Source organism: Accipiter gentilis, chromosome 4 (genome assembly GCF_929443795.1).
Source record: "Accipiter gentilis chromosome 4, bAccGen1.1, whole genome shotgun sequence".
Lineage (NCBI taxonomy): Eukaryota > Metazoa > Chordata > Aves > Accipitriformes > Accipitridae > Astur > Astur gentilis.
This window is the reverse complement of record NC_064883.1, coordinates 17,412,827-17,434,723: the sequence shown is the minus strand read 5'-3', so window position 1 is coordinate 17,434,723 and position 21,897 is coordinate 17,412,827. Positions and strand designations below refer to the sequence as shown.

Genomic DNA, 21,897 nt, shown 5'->3' with positions numbered 1-21,897 from the left:
TTTAGGGTTACAAAAACATTTCACTTTTTGTCCGAGACAAATTAAATATTTAATTTCAAGAACATACACAGGAATTAATCACATTAGAGGACTAAGAACCGAGCAATCACAAGGTCATCATGTATTTTCGACTAGCAAGATAGGAGCCAAAGTCCTCCCAGCCAAGACATGTATCTAATCTTCTCTCTCACTTGCATGAATACGCTTTTCTGGACTGTTTTGGGTTTTGCTTCGCATTTCTACTGCACTAGTCTTTATACCCTGATGCCAATTAATATCATATTCTCTTCCTTCCATACTATGTTAAATAATGACAACAACGACATTTTACATTTTGAAAAACAGAAGTAATTTCAGGTAGGCCACTTCTATTCTTTCCTTTATTATAACTAAAATAAAATTAAAAGCCAGTTAAGGAGTGTTTGTTCCACATAATCTGTGAAGTGATTATATGGAATAAGTTCTTGAAGACAGAGACATACCAGCTGGTAAGTCTCCAAAGAACAGAAGTTATTGCTTTTTTTAAATCTCTGAGGTCTGTGGTAAATACTTGACGTCTTGTTATAATTAGTGTCAACAAACCCAATAAAAACATATATCCTTGAAAGCTGATATGGTTGCTTTTCCCATTGTTAAAAACTGTAATATTCACCTGGTTCAACTCACAAAATCCACAAATCAGAGGGTAAAAAACCTGTATTTTTCAGGTTTTTAAGACCTCCCCTCATACACACTGTGCACTGACTTACTATGAAAGAGGAAAAGAACAAGCAGTTCAGAAAAAAATCTGCAACAATTTCCCAAAGAAAAGATGTCCATCTGCAGACAGTTGGTCACACAGAAGACAATTCCTCTGATTGTGGAGTGCTCATGTTCCATGTAGAAATAGGGGCCAGGCCACACAATCCTCATTCACCTGAATGACCCCAGTAACAAGACTATTTGTGTGAGTAAAGTTGTGGGAGAAGCTGGGCTGAGCCTTCATTATTTCCAAAACATGTTAACAGAATAATTCTGGTACTGCACAAGACTAAGTTAAACAAACTATGGCAGGTACAAATTATTTACAACACTTTCTTATTCAATGACTGGAAGGAATATGAAGCCACATCTTATTACTGATTCCCACGAGCTTTAAAACTCTAATTGACTTCAACACAATTTTCAGCTCTTCATCCAACATTAACTTCAGTAGCAGTTTGGGAATGGGCTGATGATAGGCTATACACTTAGCCTCTGCTCCTCATTGCCTCTTTTTTAAGTAGACACCGCAGCTGAACAACGTGTTTGCAGTTCTAATATCCTAAGCATTAATACTCTATAGCAAATGCCAGCTGGCAGAGACTGATTCGGCCCATGGAAATTCATCTGTATTTTTTGCAGATTAAGTTTGAATTAGGGTTTCCAAGTTTTAGCTAGCTATCCAGAAAAATAAATGTATGTTAAATACAAATACACTTCAATTTCCATTTCATCAAGATTACCCTACGTTATCTCTAAACAGCCTTCCACAAATGACATAATCATTGTTATATTTAATGTAGGTGTATTTACACTGAGTTAAGAGATATCATTTCCCCAGAACACCACTTGCAACACTTACCAACTTTAAAAGAATAGACTGCAGAAAATCTCCAACTAAAGCAGATATAAACATGATTGAAATAAAACTAAACTGTTCATCTTGCAAACTACAAATTTCTGTCTTATCAGATCACTGCACCTTGTGTATACTTTGTGTGTTCAATGAAGAAATCCCTCTTTTTAAGGATCAGGTCTTTACTGTACTCCAGATGAAGAGTTTGCTCATTTGGGATTCTACAAAATTTCCAATCATCAATTATCCAAGAAATCACATTTTACTTAAAAATTGAAGATACTTAGATGTCAAGCACAATCCAATTCATTGACATGTTTATACTAATATGAATGATAAAAATGTCAGTCTCAATGCACTAACTACTGCCTTTGGCAATGTAAATATGAAAAAAAATCTGTACCTGAGTGTGATAATTGGCCAAAATAAGTTCTTTCAATAGATTGCAATAGTGTTTTTAGAACTGGATCCAAAGTAACAATGAGGTGCACAGACAGGCACTGCATTATTTTGCTTTTGCTGTGAAGTAGTATGCAATTTTATAAAAGCATTGCCAGTAAGTACCAACAAACCACGTTTACATGAACCTTTGAGCAAACTACTACTCAGCATCTGTAGGTTCATGTAGTTGTTGACACAGAGCTATTAGGGATGTATCTGACCCTCTCCCTTATCTACATGAAGTTGAATTTAAGTTTAAATACAAAATAATCTGTTTACAGTACAAGGCTAAAAGTACACCAAAAGCATAAATTTTCACTTTACTGCACGCTTCTTTATATGACTATGACAGGGCCCTAAACTGAGCCACAGCTTTGGGGCAGGGATCTATTTAGGCTTTCTCCTCAGTGAGCTCCTCAAAAGACTAAAGGGTTTCCACAGTTGAACAAACCAAATTTAATTTGCACAGAAACTTAAAACTTGTGGAGGGAGAAGGTGTTAAAGAACACAAACTGAAAGCAAAAGCAAGAAATGAAAAAAAAAGTGAGTTATATGCAATTCTTCCCTTGCCCTCTGAGACTCCGTGCTTTCTTCCCATACAGTGACTTTCTGAGTGGCAGCAAACACTGTCCTGTGCAATCTGACCTCTAGAAATCCCTCTCCCCCTGCAGTGTGGCCATCCGCTCCCTGCCATATCCCACACTCTCTCAAACTTTTTCTCTTTTCTATGCTATCTCCACCATCTTTGTAGATGGCTCCATCAACTACAACTTCAAAAAATGTAACACCAATTAGGAACAAAAAAGCATGACTGGTACCATTCTTCGCAACTAGCCACATTTCTCTTTGGGGTGATAGAAGATGGGGGGGGACAACGACAAACAAACAAACAATAACCAAACAAAAACTCCTAACACTTCCACACTCAGTGCTCCTTTAGAATAAGAGTTTTAAGCTAACTTTCAATGAATTAATTTCAAAATACCTATGAATATCTCGGCAATCTTAACAGCTTGCTTTAACCAAGTTGTCTTATTCTGGGAGAAGAAGAGGAATTGCCATGTTGTTACTTGCTTTAACTTTTAAAAAATAAAATTAAAAAAAATTATTTCTAGCAATATGAACAGAAACTTGCTTTGACCAAAATTACTCTGAGAAATACCAGATTTTTTTTTTTTCTTTTGAAAACAATTTATGGCATCCACATTAACCAACATTTCATCAGTTTTCAGCTGCACAATGCTTTGAAATCTTCAGTTAAGTTAGCCACATTTTCTTGTAGGAAAGTCACTGTTGTTAATCTCAAGCACTTGCTGAAGATCGTTGTTGCCATACATTCTTTATACGGACCTCACAGAAAGAGAGAGAAGCTCCTCTGCAACTCCCTTTACAGGCATGCATCTCTACCAATTATAAAAAGAACCTACAACGATTCACTTCTAAATTAAGTGGCCCCAAACACATTGCAAACATCAAGGCCAGACATGGTTCTCATTTGAAAATAATCACAGAAAAGCAGGAAAAGAAATGTCTCTGAACTGAGTAAAGGGGCTTTGTGACTTTGTCCAAATAACAAGAAATGCATCCCAAAGTAGTCCTAATCCACTGTGGGTTTTTTCTCATTGCCACAGATGGAAGAGAGAGCACCCAGCACATGCTTACAATATTTCTTTGCTTGCTGGTCAAGACATCACTGAAGATACATGATGAAAAAACAGTGAAGGCAGAGGCTTTGAATGATCCTCAGAAGTGTGAGAAAACCACATACAGACCACCTGCAACATGCTTTTTATATTATATCATTATTATGGGCAGTACATTTACCACAACGTTTGTAAATGTGAAATTCTGGGATAAAATTAATCTTGCAGAAATTAGTGTAGCATAGATATGCAATTAGGCAATGAAAGAGATCAGCAGAATGCAATGTAAAGAGTCTCACCCACCACCATCACTTAAAGGCTGCAGGAGGTGGGGGGTGGCTGCTCTTTCACAAATCCTCAGCTGATGTTAAACACTAGTAACAACAACAGAAAGTCTTTAGGAAAGCTGTCAAGCCTAATCAAGGCCTCATATGATGTTTTAATTTGCTCTTTATGAATATTGTTTAGGTTCTCTCTTTCCCACTGAAGCAGTCTTCACGCAGACACGCTGCTCTCCCTGCTGTGCACTGATCCAGTTATGCCTGGGCAACGGGATGTATATGCACTCAAACCATTTTGCACTGGGGAAAAAAAGCTGCTGCTGTGAATGCAAAGCACTTTTTCTTAGGATTCTGTTTTAAGCGTATTTAGATGAGGGAGTCATAGTTTACCTGTAGTGAGCTGTACTTGTCTCATGAAAATACCATCATTTATCTGCTCTTTGTTTAATCAGTGTATTACAAATGGCAGTTACAGAAATAAATAGGAAGCTTGCTTCTTTGTTGTTGGGAGTTGTCACTGAAGTCTTAGTGAGTTTAAAATGTCATTAGTAATTCTTTGTCTTCTAAAGAGATTACTGTAAAATACAATATTAAGATTCCCTCTAAGCTTCTGGAGGATTAACATTTATTTTTGTCAGGGAGCAGGAAAGTAAGTGAATTAACCATTACTGCAAGTTTATTCTGAAATTTTAGGGAGTGATCACAATGGAGTAAAAAAATCAAGACAAAATCCCCACTAAAGCACTGATAGCTTTGCAGCTAACTGAGAACAAAGCAAGCTACCGCACTATTTAATACCTTCTATATTAACATTGTTTCAAGTATAAAAAATTATCACTATTTGAAGAAGAAAAAATTATTTTGAACTTTAATCCAGGGCAAATATGTCTAGGTGAGAATCCCTTGAGTTTTCTCCACATGCAAATACAAAAACATAGACAAAAGAAGCCTCCTACTATCCCCAAACATAAAACTCAAAACACCTCTTAAAACATCAAGCAAGACATTACTCCCATTATTAACAAATGAGGGTTGCACCACTGATTTCTTCTGAATTTTGCTGTACTTTCAATGAGAAATGGTTTTGACCCATTTTGTGTTACTGGTTTGGTGCTTGTAAGTAGCATTAACAGTTTAAGGCCAGAGAGAGAGACGGACTGCACAAGACAATGAGCAGCTTAGTTTTCATTATTTTGAGAGGATTGTATTTAAAGAGAATACTGAGAGACTGTTTAGCAGAAATCTACTTTTCCTAAGTTCAGGAAGAAGCTAACATTACCCAATATTGGAGACCTCAAATTTTTTTGTATTATGAGATGGTTGTGATGAGGGCCATGAAGGTTAAGTGGGTGATGCAGGGCTGAGAGTCAGAAGGACAGCAGTATTACAAGGTACAGTTCAAGCCTAAGCAGTAAATCTGGAGAGAGGTCAAAAAGACACAGATCAAGAAGTCTTTGAAGGAGATAACAGTGAATGCAAACTGCAGCTCCTGATAGCAGAGCTGGTCAAGGAGCAGGATAAACAGCAGGCCACCAAGAATATAACAGCCTCAGAGCTGCTGCCAAATCACTTGCGGATCCGCTTGGCTAAACTAAAATGCAATAAGCATGTCTATAACTTGGTACAGTATACCTATATTATCTATATTTGCTGTCGTAATTGTGTAAAGCAAAGGAAAAACAACTGCTGCCGCAACAAAGTATTTTTATCACAGGCAGTAGCTAACTGAGAAAGTCTGAACAGGAAACTGAGTCTCACTGGTACAGACACGTTGCATATTACACTGGGAAGAAGTAATACAGCAAAATGCCAAAATTCTAGATAAATTATTGATAGCTTTTTTTTTTTTAAATATAGAATCTGAGATGCTGCCAACACGACAAGCTGGGTGCATTTGAAGAGACAGCTTCTGTAATTTATACTATCGGGAGTGCCAAGACAGGAGAAGATCATTGATAGACAAAACCTTTATTTTTGCATCTTTCCCACCCATGGCAGGACTCCCTGGGTGCTTTATGACTTGCCGCCTGCTCTGTTTGCCAGTGAACTCTCCCCTCCAGGAGTGCTATGGATCACCTTGACTCTTATTTCTATTTAATGCTTTTGTCTTTCTCAGCTCCTCTTTCAGACGTTGAAAAGAACATGCAAGACAGTGTCTGCATCAAAGAAAATGGATTCAGGATATGAAAAAGAGATAAAAAAGGAAAGGATTCTCAACATAATAAAACATAACACCTGTGATTCAGAAGAAGATAATGGAGTATCAAATATGCCTACAAATTATTTGACTCCTAGGTTAATTTTTTTAATTCCTGAGAGTTTAAGGGAGAGTGTAAGCCACACTGCAGTTCAAATACTTTCAGAATCTGAAGAACAAGTTCACATTTCTCAAATTAACAAGGAAATAAAAGAATTAACAAAAAACCCCAGTGATGTAGATTAATCTAATCTATAAATTACACACTGTTTCCCCAACTTTCCAGGGAACACTTTCAAACAATGAGATAAAGGCAAATTTGAAAGTATACAAAAATCAGCCACTTAGATATCTTTCTAGCTGTGCACATAATTATTAAGGCTCTTTATAAATCTGGGCTCTTTTATTCTTTCCCCTATTTAAATCCATTGGGAAAATACATTCACACATGTTCTTGATACTACTAATGGCAAGGTAATTAACATTATCCATCTGTTTTCAAATTTCTCTTAAAATCATGAATGTAACACACATGAAATAAAACTAAGAGTAACCACACCAGTTTAAATTCTGACATCAACATTACAAAAAGCATAACACTTATTCAGTGTCTCCCTAACTGAGCATTTTCATACTAGAACCTCACAGATTACTGGAACCCAATTTTACTTATTTTCCTTCACCAAGTACTCCTTTTGTATATTAGAAAACTGGTGTGTCTAAAACGAGGTTGTGTACTCCATAAGAAAAAATTTTGAATTTAACATGCTCTCCCAGTGTTGATGCAGTGGCCTACTCTTTTGCCATAATTCATTGTAGTTTTAACACCACATTTCACTTGGTAAAGGTTTTTTTTGTCTGCTTTGTGTTTTTTCTGCCTTAACACTGTGACAATTATAATATATATGGAATTTTTTTTCATCTGTTATAAACATGGAAAGAGTAAAAATTATCTATTTCCATAGTACAAAAAAACCCCCAACAAATAAACAAAATGGTCTCAAAAATTTTCCCCTTAATTTAATATAATGCTAGTTCTTCATCCCCCAGACAGCCAGGTCTGAAAAATCTAATTCAAACTTAAAAGGAAAAGAAAAGAAAAAAAAAAAAAAAAAAAAGAAAAAAGAAAAAAACCCAACCACCTCCTTATATTTACCATGGTTTAATATTTATTTTGTTGCTCTGGCTATGTGGATTCAAATTATTAAATAAATTGCATCAGAGCTCATACTTTTCGTATCACACTTCTTCCCAAGGTAATCTGAATGTACAGCAGCGTAACACCCTTAAAATCGCTATCTATGCCGAAGCTATCGAGAGCCTCCAGCTCACAGTAGTAGTGCAACATGATTATCTGAAGTATATGCTAGCACATACACAAACATGAAAGGCTGACAGCTCACAGTGCAGAACTATTTGGCTTTGTGTTGTTGTCATAACCTGTAATGAAATCCTTTCCTTTAGGCTTATTATAAACTTAAGCTAATTCTCAAAACATTATTCAGTTTAAAACAGTTCTTCCTCCAAACCTCTTTTTTTTTTTTTTTTTTTTAGCATGAGTTCCTTTAACTATTCATTTTTTCCTTCACGTAGTATAGCAATAACAGCCAAAATGAATATTGAATGACTACACGAAAGGAATACTTAATTGAAGCAGCATGCTTTAAAGAGAAATAGAGCTTCTATGTTCTACAAAGCAATTACATTGCTTTGAGCCTGTAGTCATGTTGTAATAAATACTTCTGATATTGTAAGATACTGAATACAGTTTCTTCTAGCCCACAGTCTGTTTACATATAAAGCTGGTTCATGGACATTTCTTAGTTTCATTAGAGGTGGCGTTAATCCATACTAATATATTCCTCGTTCTCCTCTCCTTATATTCTCTCTCTAGTCTGAAAAGCCAGATAACACTCTTCTGACAAAATGATGATTTCCATACATAGCAAACACCATTGCAGGCTTTGTAAGCTGGATGAAAGGCTTTATTAACCTTTGCTTGTATCTTTCCTACAACGTCTGTTTTGTTTTTTTCTGATTACTAACAGTTGAAAGCTGCTCTGCAACTCCTGCCTGACACAGCTATACGAGTCAGACCAAAGACCTACCTACCGCATGACCCATCTCTTACATCAACAAAGAACAGAGGCTTGAAGAATATATCCTTACGGTAAGCATAAACGATGCCTTCCCTGGTACCCTCCCAGCTTCCCATCATTTCCAGCTCACTCACCGTAGTAGACATATTAGTACAACCCTTCTAATATAATTAATACTTATACATGGTCATCAGATAAAAAACATCCATGTGCTCTTCAACTGCCTTCTAAAGAAGATCAGTTTTAGAAATCATGTTAGAAACTCCTAAATTTGCTGGTTTTTTTTCCTGTGCAAGGCTACCAGAAATGTAATGATAGAAAACACATGGCATGAACCTATTTTTGATAATGCAGTGGGCAAGGAAAAAAAAAAAACCAAAACAAAAAACCCGCTCCCATGAACAGCAGAGCCAATTATGTGTGAATCTGTGAAATCAACAGTTACCTCCAACAATTATACAGACTGTAATCATGAATAAATATCAACATTTTACAATGAAAGCTCAATAATTATATGAGCAACAGATTATTCTTATCTGTGCCCCTGTAGATTTTTACAGCTTGCTGTGCATCAGAATCTGATTTTAAGAAATAGATTATTGAGAAAACCAATTCAGGATCCACTGCGTACTAAAGAGTAGGGTTTGATTTGTATAGATCAAGATGAGGTTTTCCTCTTGGTTTTGAACAAAGATTCACTGTTTTCTCCCTGTTGGCATTTTATATTCAATTTACTCACAAATCTCAAAGCAAATTTTAACTGAAATACCGCTAAGACAACATCTCACTTAACCTGAAAATCTCACTGCTAGTACTATTCTCAGTGACTATATGTGGAAATGCAGATTTTTGGACTAGTTCACCCAGCTAAGGCTTACCCTTCACTTTTCATCAGAGTGAAGCCTAGTTAGATCAATTGAAAAACACCGTTAGCCTTGTCATGACACCCAGGCATCAGCATGTGTTGCAGCACCAATTTCTTGGTACTATTAGGAGAGTTTATTTTTGTGAAGTCTCATGGTAATCAGCCATATTGAACAGGTCACAGGGACTTTAAATCAGATCACTTTCACTTCTATCATGAATAATTTTTCAATTCAGTTTGTTAAATGTGATTTTCTTTAGTACATGCAGGCTGATATATTAAAAAGAGAAGACAAAATATTTCTGTTTCAGTTAGCATCAAGACCAAGAGAATGCTTTTATTGTTTTGCTTCTGTCTCATTTTCTGCCCTTTTATTTCTTTCCCTTGCTCATCGTAGCCTCCTGCTGTGGTGCTGATGGCCAGAAGCGCTAGTTGCGAGGCTGCCACAACCACGGGGTACATCCGTCAACACAAGCCATCACGCTTGTGCCAGCCCAGAGGTTTGTAATCCCAGTCTCTGCTTACACTAGCTGAGGGCAAAAAAGTCAAAAGCCTCCTTCAGTGAGGTAGGAATAAATTTACTGCTACAGCTTTTCAGAGACCGGCTACAGCTTTTCAACTAGACTACTAAAACAAGACATCTGAAATTAAACGTAGTATCTTCGTGCACTGCCTTTTTTAGAGGGTCAGACTTCCTGCAAGATGTAATGTCAGACAATGTAGGAGGAAGTTGGTTATAAGAAAACACTACAATTTAGTTGCATGAAGTCAGAAAGATTGTTCTCTCAGCCCTATTGCTAGCCTGCAGGATGATGTACGTACACCATTTCTGTCTCCTTGCACTTCAGCTTCTTCTGTGTAAGGCAGGGACAACAATATGAATTTTTAAAGCCCATTTAGATGTATTGATGAAAACCGGTGTGCAAGAAGTAAATAGCAGTAGGAATACATGTTCTGTCATTTCCTCCCTGGAAGCACAGAGTTTACTCAATATCTTTCCTTTCAGTTTTGCCCTAAATCCCAGTTGCATTGAAAGGTGTTTTAATAAAAAAAGCAAGAAGCCCAAACGATAAGCTGTTGCTTTTTCTTACTCTTGACAGAAATCTTACACATAGAGCACAATGTGCATACTTCTCATCCGTCTTCCCTCTGCCTCCTTGGACACAAGAGAGCCAATATAGTTATTCAAGGATCAAATAGGAAGGTTTCTCATATCTCTGGATTCTTTACAGTTGTTTTCTTTGCCACTGATGGAATAAAATAAAATAGGAGACCTGAACTTAATGAATGTGACTTAGATAATGTTTTCGACCTGTCGTCTTTTGGTTTTCTTCTAATTCATTGGAGCAAAGAAAGTTTCATAAAATTGCATCTTCTAAGTACAGAACATTACATAAAGGGTCAATTTTATATATTTATTTTTATTTACCTTTAAATATTTTATTACTTAATTTGTGTTAGACTGAAATAACAATCCAGTCATAAATCTTTTGAAGTGCACCAAGACTTTATGTCTTGCTGAGATACATTCTCCCAAGCATATCCTCTGTTCATTTATTATTCATTGTCATCTACAGTTTGCTGAATTCCTGTGAAACCCATTTTCAATTTTTAAATGGCAACTTTCCCCTAAAATTGTGGTGCTTTCATTATATAGACATAGTACTTAAAACTATGGGAAGGAAAGCCAACTAAGCCATGTGGATGTACTCAAAATACAGGTGCCGCTGTGTATCAGACAAGAATAGATGCCTATTAGTTTTGAAGAATTCTTGTCAGGACCATATGAAACTTGTCACTGCAATGTATGCCAGATAAGTAATGTCTTCATCTGAGTGCTCTGTAATCAATCATTTTAATTCCAGACACAACTGAGATAAATAATTAATTCCAAAAAAAGTCACTATTACTTACTTCCATCTGGCAAATGTGTTGCACAATTGTCTTAAGATAAGCATTTTTGTATATTTTTGTGATGTTGGAAATATATCTAACAAACCCTTCTGTGTAAATAGGTTTTTTTTTTAATTTCTGGTTTAGAAATAAGTAGTAACTTCTACGAAATATTAATGTAGGCAGTCATTTCAGTATCTCAGACCATATCATAACTTTGTCTTTTAAACAGAACTCCGCATTAATTGTAGCAGTGACTTCTGCTTAAAAATACATGAACTTGATGTGGTATTATCACACTAATCTATTACAACAACCCAAGATATCCTATTAAAAATGCAATGAATCACTATTACAAAAATTTAAAAGTATACACGTATTTTAAGGAGGCCATCACAAGAATACTCTCATATCCAGAAATCTCCAAGAGATTTCTTAAAATTCCTCTCACCTATCAAACAAACAGAGACAGGAACACAGTGATCAACCTCTGCCTTAGTCTTCTGTTATAGCACAAAAAACACGTACCTTTCCATTGCAGGTACTACCTTTGATTTCTAAAGTTTCTTCAGAGGTCATTTCATAAGAAGTAACAGCAGAATCTTTTAGTAGATGCTACTAGAAAACGACACCTCTTTTACTCTTTTATCTTGACAGAAGAATCCCTAAATAGTGGGTAAAACTTTTTTATTTTTTATTTTTTAGTATCACTTTTGATCTTCTGTAGATTTGGAAGCATTTACTCCATTGTTATGTTGGCAAACCTCTCAGTTAAGAGAAGGTGAGAGATGGAAAAGGCATCAAAGACTTCAAACGTGCAAAGCTATGAGGTTGAGAAAGAAATATGGTATCGGGGCAAACTGCATGTTCCTCTCCAGAAAGGCAAACACAAGAAATGAATTTTTGTCTTTTCTGTTAATTTGCTGCTTCATTGGAAACGGTGCTAAAGTGTCAAATTTCAGCACTGAGCAATGTCATTGAATACTCCTCCAGAATGATTTTATATCACTACTATTTTCCTATCCTCAAAGACGATAGATTTTCTTTCTGTTCTCCTCTAAACAGGTCCACACTCAGCCTTCAAGCCTTTGATTTCATCGGACATTATGAAAGCTTCTGGAAAGGAAAATATGACAGAATATGCATCATGTAGTATTAATCAGATCTCTACCAAGCAAATTCTTTTAGTTTAAATTTTTGAAAAAAGTCAATTAGAAATTTTATGAAAGAAATCCCAACAACATGTAGGTCTGACAGAATTCCTGTGCAGATAAAAAAACCCAACACTCTACAGGAAAGAGAAATTCTTCCAGAGAGCTCAGCATAAAGTAAAACATGGTAAGACAGAGCAAGGTGTCACTTGTAACTGCTATTAAAATAAGTAAAGAAAAGAAAGAAATAAACCTTTGATTTCTGGTCTTTCAAAAAGCCAGCCACAATTCTAAAAGCCCATCCAGTAAAGATAATAAACCAGATAGTACTTCCTCTACCAAGTATACTTCTGTGAAAGGCATGCAAATGCCAAAGTAAAATTCACATTACGACACGTTATTTAAAGGCACCCATTATACTTCACAAACAATGGTATAAATCTGGTCTTCACTGTCGCCAAATTCTTGTTGTCAGCAGAAACTTAGGGATCATTTTATCAACCTCTGAGATAAAACTTGGCAACATTTTTTTTCCCACAAAATATGAACACAGAGCAGCACAGACAGAATATCATATCTAATCTAAATACAGAAGGGAAGATAAGAGAAGGCTCAGGGGGAGTCTCATGTGTGTGTACCAATACCTGAAGGGAGGGTGCAAAGACAACAGAGCCAGGCTCTTTCCAGCAGTGCCCAGTGCCAGGACCAGAAGCAATGGGCACAAACTGAAACACAGGAGGTTTCGTCTGAACATCAGGAAATGCTGTTTTACTGTGAGAGTGACTGAGCACTGGAACAGGTTGCCCAGAGACAACGTGGAGTCTCCATCCTTGGAGATAGTCAAAAGCCATCGGGACACGATGCTGGGCAACAGGCTCTAGGTGGCCCTGCTTGAGCAGGAGGATTGAACCAGATGACCTCCAGTGGTCCCTTCCAACCTCACCCATTCTGTGATTCTGTGAAATACACACATACCAGTATCAAACACAAAAGCCACAAAGGAAGTATTTGATTATGTATTTTCCAGAAACTCAGTTTCTCAAACTTTACTATGCCAAAGTTTAAATCACTATATAAAGACTAAAAGACATCATGTGTTCATGAGTAGATATATCCAGAAGGTAGACAGTAAGGAAATGCTATTTGTTAAGGGTTTGTGTTCATAAACTATAGAATTTAGTATAGTCTGTACCTTTCTAGAAATGGCTAATTAATTCCATGCCAGAGATTCTGTATCAGAAAACTGACAGGAAGAACAATTTATTATGAAACCCATCTACAGAATTTAAAAATTTAATTAATAGATAATTCCCATAAATTTAAAATGTGTAACATGTATTCACACTTCATTAAATATTAACTACAGTAAAAATGAATTCCTAAATATTTTTATGATTATTAACTCCAGTTGAATAGAGAAAGAAACATGAAAAATAGAGAATGGCAGAAAAGACTCAAAAGTATACATTGAGAAGCCTTTATAATGCGCTCTTGACAGATTACCACAAGCGTTAAATCTCCTTGTTTAAGCTTCATTGAACAATGTGTACTTAGATACATATATTCATTCTTAAAATTCTTCCTCCCACTACTTCAAAATATTAGTTAAACATGAAGCTTGTTTTCTACATGGTAAAGGAACAGTCCATGTGCAAGTTTGATTTAAAGGAGAAAATAAGTATTAGGAGAGATCTATGTATACGAACAGGGCATGATCCTTTATAGTCAGTCACACTAGTAGCAATTTTAGGACACTGTCTGAGTGCTTATCAAGAAGCCACTGCAGCTGGAATTAGGAAAAATTGATTTGAAAAAAAGTGTCTGCAGAGCCCAGTTCATCAAAACTGCTGAAATTATGCTGTGATATCAGGTCAATGAAATGTCTAGGTAGCTAAATAGTTTACTTAACTTCACATTCTTCAATTTGCTAATGATTGATTAGACCTGAATTTCTGGGTGTAACTTTACAACAGAACTTCAAGAGAGACAAATCTGAGAGCATCTCTTTGTAATATCATAATGTTCAGTTAAAAGCCATTCCAGAAAACAACTGCACCTGAGTGAAGATCTTTTTTTTGCACAGCCCAAGAAGGCTCATCAAGCTAAATAACAAATCTTATCCTTTTAAAAGACTGAGCTAACATTATACCATTTTAGCACAGCTCCTTTGACTACATCACTTAGGAAATTAGAAATGTCATTCTCTGTTTTAATTCACCTTCAAGTAAGAAGGCTAATCATTGGCAAGGAAAATTTTAACAGGTCGGATCTTTCAAAATCAATAACAAACTGGGTTGGAGATATCTTTCAGAACGGATGATTTCAATTGAAAGAGCCCTCACCAGAGATAATGAGTAGAGAAGGAAGGTTAGTGTTGGACAAAGAAACACTTGCCCTCTTGCCAAATAGGTGATGCAAAGATTCTTATCAGCCTGAATTATGCTGAAAAATCTTCAAAAGGCTCTGAAAAACAGAAAGGTCATTTTGTTTCAAGGAGACTCTTTACAAAGGGATAAGAGTGACTGAAAAGTCTTTCCTAATTATTTTTAAAACCCATCATCATGATAATGTTCACTGGGCTCAGTAAGAAAGAAAGAAAAAAACCTCCCTGTTATGGGAATTTCAAAGTCTCAAAGGACATTTACAGTGATCTTATGGCCACTGTTTATTTTTCTGGAGAATGTGTAAGAGGTAATTATTCATCCAGGCTACATTAGCAGCCATAAAATCTCTCTCACCCTCTTCAGATGCACTATGGAAGAACAAATTTTGTCCAAGCACGGACAAACATGCATTTGGCCTAAGTCTCCACCATAATGTAAAATTTGACTCAATTCCAATTTTACTGGAGAACTGGAGAAGCTCTTGCTCCCTTCTTAAAATGTAAAATTTATGGTTGGTTAACAATTTGCCTCATATAGAAGTATAAAAAACTAATTCTAATATAAACCATTCCTTTTTTCCTTATTATAATACTGTTTAGGATGCTTCTTTTACTTGGAGTGAAAAATAGTCACAGCCATCTAGAGAATGGGCACACTTTAAGATGGGCACAATTATTTGTTCAACAGCAGGTTAATGTAAACAAAGGAAAGCTCAGCCCAGTATGGCACTACTGAAAGAGACAAAAGTCAGCTGGGTAGCAAAGAGAATAAAATATACTCCCAACCACATGTATCTCATTATTATATGCAAATCACTGCACTCTGCTTAATTAGTAAAGTCTGCATTTTTCCTTCCAGTTCTGATTTTTAAAGGCAATAAAGCCACTCCAGAGCAGGAGGTTATAGCAGTAAGAAAACTGACTACATGCCAGTTGATCAGAATTTCCCTAGAACAGCACAGGACCAAGTAAATCTTATCAGAGCTGGGTATTATAAAATAGACAAAGGAACTCAAATCAGAAATGAGACTTCCTTCACTTTCAACCATTCAAACAAATCACCAAGATAGCATTCTCTCCCTAGAAGTCTTGAGATTGAAACTAGATGCTTTTCTGGAAGATAGACCAATAAAATAAACATGAGTAATAGAGTACAAGGAACAACCACATCTGACCTTACCGTGTTAGACATTGTGCAGCTTCAGAGAACTAGAGTGCCCAGGTGCTACCCCACGGAGTTCACAAGCTCGATCAGGCTATGGGGAGATATGTATAACATGCATACAGAATAAACAATGTGATGACTGCAAGCATGTTAGTTGCATTAATTTTTTTTGGTCAGTTGTTTGCTTCACTGGGTTTTCCTGGGAAGGTTTATGTCAAATAGAGAGAAAAAGGGAAAACTGTAGAGAAGAGTCAATGAGAATTATGAGTGGAGCTGAGGTACAGTGACCGTGAGGAAGGCAGAAATGAGGGTCTGAAACAGTCAATCAGAAAAGGACAAGAGCTCAAAATAGTGGATTTCACATACAAAAAGCCCCTACTTTAGCTGCTTCTGCAGCTGCTACCACAGGTGAGAGTCTTCAGCTGTCTCAAAACCTGAAATTATCTTGCCTCAGTTGAGCAAGAACCTTAAATCATTTTCAAAACAGAGTAATTGCACAATCCACACAATATCAGTGCAATGTTTTGTTGCAGAGCACCTAAAGACATTCACACAAGTAACTACTTGCTTACACCTGACACCCTGCCCCCAGACACCCTACCCTTGACCAGTACTGGCAGTGTAGACAGACTGCCGTCACCCTGTCCCCTGCCCGACGTCAGCAGCGTAGGCAGGATGCTGCCCGCATTATTGATGTAAGGAAGGATTTTCTCTAATCACTTTGGCATTACCGGAGCCAAGGAGCGGCCCAACTCTTACCTGCATGCAAAAGGTATTTGCACAATTGGCTGTTGCTGCCAGGTGACCCGGACACCAAGTGTCCTTGGCAGTTCGTAAGGGCCATAACGTCGTTTATGATCTCGTGATTGCTACCGGTAATTAGGTGAGTCGCCGTATGGGCATGATGCTGCTCTTCTTTCCTACTGCCTCAATAAAGCTTTGTTTTATAACACGTTATCAGACCCCGTTACTGTTCGGACCACAGCACCTGACCATACATTAAAATTAGACACCAGTTGAAAATCCAGGATTAAATTTAAGTTAGATGTTAACTCCAAGTAAAAGTGAAAATACCGTTAATGGACCAGGAAGCATTTTGCCAACATAATTTCATTTGGAGCACTGTATTACTATTACCTGATCAATCTGTTATGCTATGTGTTAACAGTGTAAAATATGACACAAAAAAATTATTGAAAGATGCTATTGGGAATGTTTGTTTTCTTGCCTTCTAAGGGTAAAATACAACATGTGCTGTCTACAAATCACTATTAATTTAAAGCTGCAGAGAGCACTATTTGATGAAGTAACTGAATGTGTTTATACTGATTAATACATTTGAATGAAATGTATTTAAAGCAGTAGCTTTTATTGAAAGTATGTTTTGGTTTTTAAATCAGCAGACAAAATGCACACATTACAGTGAGAGACTTGAAAAAACCCAGCTATTGTAGTGCTTTCCTTTTTCAATAGTTCAAACACTAATAGCTTCTATTGTTGGATTTTAGTTCAGACAGTGATTCTACTACTCCCTTGGTGGCCTTTAAGACCTTGGTTTCAGTCACTAATCCAGATGCTAACAGACCTTCCTCTGTTACTAGGAATGATACCAGAAGCTTTCATAATTTCTCTGTAAGAAATGGTACGCTTATCTGAGCAACTTCAATATTAATTGCATGTTTCACTTCAAACACTCTTTACAGCCAACTGGCTTTTCACTATCAGCAACTAAATATGTCAACCGTATTACACAACTTACAAAGCAGAAATAAGAAAAAGTGAATGGAAATGCAAGATATTTTCTGTAAAACAACCTGATGTTTTCTTCATATAATACAAATTATCTGAAAAGGTTTGTAATAAAATGGTGTATTCTAATTATTCTTCAGCTTCTTTTTGTTTCTCTGAAATTTTGCAAACAGAAAGGTTTGAAGACAATAGAATAGTAAAAGCAGTTTCTCTAACAGCGAATGACCATATTTCAGTTGTGCTGCAACAACCATCAGACTGATGGCCTGATTTTAGTTTGCAGGAAACACTTGGGTAGCATAAAAATACTGACCCATTATCATCTCATAAAACCCTAGAAATTTCAAGATCAGAAATAAGGATTTTTCTTCTCCATTATTCAGGTATTTGCTCTTTTATCAGACAGCAAAAAGCATTCCCAATAAACGTACTGCATGATTTAAAAGAAATCTACTAAGAGTAACTCAGTCCTAACTGTGGCTTTATGTTAATATTTCAATGTAAGTCACAAATATATATATCCCCCCTTTGGAAGTTAAAGGGTTGGTTTCTATCATACATATAACAGGAATAATGGAGGAAGGTTATTTCTGTTACTTTGTGGTACCCACCTGTTCAATACATGCAACTAATTTCTATCTAGTGATGCTTAATAATTCCTGGTATTACTCTAAACTTTGATGAGGTTATTAGTACATATGGACCTCCTAGGTTATTAACTAAAAACATGGCAAACATTACAGGGAATTATGAAGAAAATGGGAAGTACAGTGGAAGTACAGTGTTTGAAAACTTCCGAGGTTGCAGCTTGGGACCGGCATTGGTGGGGAGCAAAGCACTTGCCCAGAGACAACTTCTTGGTCCTGCAGAACATGAGATTATTTTTCCCTTTTTCCCACAAACAGCAAGTAGAAGCGATGGAAAAAGGCACAGTTTTACACCAGCAAATCTATATGCTGCAATGATACTGTGAACTAAAAATTCATTACTTCCATTTCAACAGTGCAGAACTGGGTCCCTGAAAATTTGCTTCAACACACAGAATTCAAAGAACCAGTGACAAAACCAAGGGCCCTTGCATTCCAGCTCAGTGCATTTTTGGTTCATGGGAAATACATAATGACTTTGTTTGACACTGCATATGTGTGACAACTGCTTTCAAAGTGGAGATAATACAGTAAAAGGTTCCATGGTACACACATATTGAGAATAAACATTTCAAAAGTCGTTTCATTTTTTGTAGAGGCATTTTTAATTGGTTAAAAAGTTCATTTACTCAATCAAAGAGAATTCCGTTAACATGTTTCAGAAGAAGCATGAGACCACAGTGCAAATCATTGGCCGCAACCATCAAAGCCTCACGGGAGCACACATACATTGCCGCCAGCAAGTCCTCTCACTCCCATTCTCTGCTAGACAGATGCATAAAAGAATCAGGCTAAGGCCTCTCACCTCCGCCCCAGTAGGATTTCTAGCACCAATAATGATTTTACAGTCCAGTTTGCTTTTGTCTGTATATTTTGAAAGGTCTGAGATGCTGGATGATTAATACTCACACAGGGAATGCTATCTTGACCTTAAATTACATGCTTACAAAGTGCTAGGCACCAACTAACAAAATGAATTTTATTTCCCAGCAGTTTATGGAAGAGGTGGACAAAATGGATAGGTCAATCCTGTTCTCGTAGGTCAATCCCAAGCCAACAAGTGCACTTCTATCTTAAACACCCCAACTGCATTCACACTGTGGCCAAAACAGCATGTCTTGAGACTGTCCAAGATGAAAAATGATGATTCAACAAGCCCTTGCCTCCTCTATACACATTCCTATGCCACCTAACCTTATCAAAAGACCAGCTGCTTTAGTGTCCACATTAATTTTCCTTCTGAGACGTATTATGACAGGATAACATTCATAAAATGCACGGCAAGAGAGGAACTGGAGGTTTTGCTGAGGGTTTTGCAGAGAGAGGTGATGCCATTCAATGGACTCATCCTCAGAGACTTGCTTTATGTTAGAGACAGCAAACACAAGTCAGTGTTTGCTAATTTCCAGTGACTGAAAGTCTCATACCTGTACAAGCTTTGGGACCTTAAGTTACAACAGGCTGTCAGGGGCACTGAGCTGCATCTCAAAGATGCATACCCTTCCTCAAACCACTACCCAGAAAACATGCCTCGAAACATACCATTTGAGAGAAGACTTAGGCCATGCTGTTCTCATCCATGTGGATCCATTACAATGGTTTTTTTTCCCTTCACACTTTAACATCCTTTCAAAACCCTTCTCAACAGTCAACCTTCATTACAGTTCTTGGACTGAATGAAAAAGTTCCCATCAGCCCAAGTGCAAATCAAAGCAGGCAGCTGGGCTGGATGTATGCTTCCCAGTCTTCCCCTTAACTCTCTGGATCCTTTAGGGTCCACTTTCACATCACAGGTTAAAAGTTTGGCTCAGAACAGGCAGATCTCCAACCCCCACCCACTAGGGAAGTTGGCATGTGGGAAGCTCATCAGCCAAACTTGCCATATGACATTAGTGCTGACACCAGCTTTTGGAACACTTGCACATAATGTCCCAGATGAAGTCCAAGCTTGTGATCCAGACAAACTGAGTCCCCAAAGGCAGCAGCAGGGGGCTGGATGGTTACAACCCATGGCTAAGCAGCAAATCCTGGTGGAGGCTTCCCTGCATGTTCTGCTGATGTCCTCCTTCAGAGACACAAGGAGGACTGCATGCTCCTCTACCCTTGTTATTTTAGACTTGCTCCAACAATCATGCCAATGTCAAGAATGTGACCTAGGGATATCCTCCAACACTACTGCAACAGGACAGTAGGAGCACAGCTAGTACATCAATCTGCTGCACAACTGCAAAATTGTATCATTGTCCTGAAAACTGTGGGGTGAATAAATACACTAAAGCTGTGGAAAAACAAAAAAAGCAACTTGGGTACAAGAGATGATCTACATGCTTAAACTGTCTCTGGCAGGGTGCTGCGATGTTCTGAGGTCTACTCTCTGTGAAAAGCTGGATTACTAAATGGGTTACCACCATATATGCTTTAGCTTTTGGTCAGCCCTGAAGTGGTCAGGCAGTTGGACTGGATGATTGTTGTAGGTCCCTTGCAACTGAATGATTCTATTCTCTTCTGTATGACCACAGTCTAACTGTGGCTTGTCTCCTTAATTGTATAAATACCGACTTTGTGAAATCTACTAAGCTCTGGACCTCCACAACTTTATCATTCTCTAAACATCTACTATTTCAAAATAGCTAATATTGCCTAAATCAAGGAACTTTAAAAACATTTATTTCTTTATTTTACAGGCCTCATAATTGCATCCTTTTCCTGTGAAAAACTGCACAGATCTGAGGTATTGGATAGCTACGCCGAGGGTCATACTTAGCATTTACACATACACATACAAATAAGATGATGGAGATCCATGATGCTAAGATTTAGTTTAGCCTTCTCTTTCATGAACTTGTTAGTAAAGAGTGACTATTTGCCATCTTTTCTAACAAGTGAAGGAGGGGCTTCAAACAGAAGTAGAACTAAATTGAAATTAAAACCAAATCAAAACAGGAGACTTCCTCACATAACATGTAAAAACAGCTGGGGAACTTCTTGTTGTAGGTGATTTTGCTCAAAAAGCAGCAGGATGGAGGAAAAAATTAACCATAGTTATTACACAGAAAGGGATTACCATTGGCTTAGAAAGACACAATTTGCTGGAGGCAGGGATAATATTTAGAGGTGGTATCACTACATGATTGTCCTCATTGCATACTGTTGTGGTTTAACCCCAGCCAGCAACTAAGCACCACGCAGCCGCTCACTCACTCCCCCCTCACCCAGTGGGATGGGGGAGAAAATCAGGAAAAGAAGCAAAACTCCTGGGTTGAGATAAGAACGGTTTAATAGAACAGAAAAGAAGAAACTAATAATGATAATGATAACACTAAAAAAATGACAACAGCAGTAATAAAAGGATTGGAATATACAAATGATGCGCAGGGCAATTGCTCACCACCCGCCGACCGACACCCAGCCAGTCCCTGAGCGGCGATTCCCCGCCCCCACTTCCCAGTTCCTATACTAAAATGGGACATCCCATGGTATGGAATACACCGTTGGCCAGTCTGGGTCAGGTGCCCTGGTTGTGTCCTGTGCCAACTTCTTGTGCCCCTCCAGCTTTCTTGCTGGCTGGGCATGAGAAGCTGAAAAATCCTTGACTTTAGTCTAAACACTACTGAGCAACAACTGAAAACATCAGCGTTATCAACATTCTTCGCATACTGAACTCAAAACATAGCACTGTACCAGCTACTAGGAAGACAGTTAACTCTGTCCCAGCTGAAACCAGGACACATACTCTTCCCCAGGCATCCAGAAACAGACAGGGTCACGGAAAGGATATTGTGTTAG

At 37.4% G+C, this 21,897-nt stretch overlaps 1 protein-coding gene across 1 annotated transcript in view; it reads right to left on the bottom strand.

Annotated features, from left to right (window-relative positions):
* THSD7A (thrombospondin type 1 domain containing 7A) overlaps positions 1 to 21,897 on the bottom strand; it is a 300,146-nt gene that overhangs the window by 142,212 nt on the left and 136,037 nt on the right. The window lies entirely within an intron of this gene.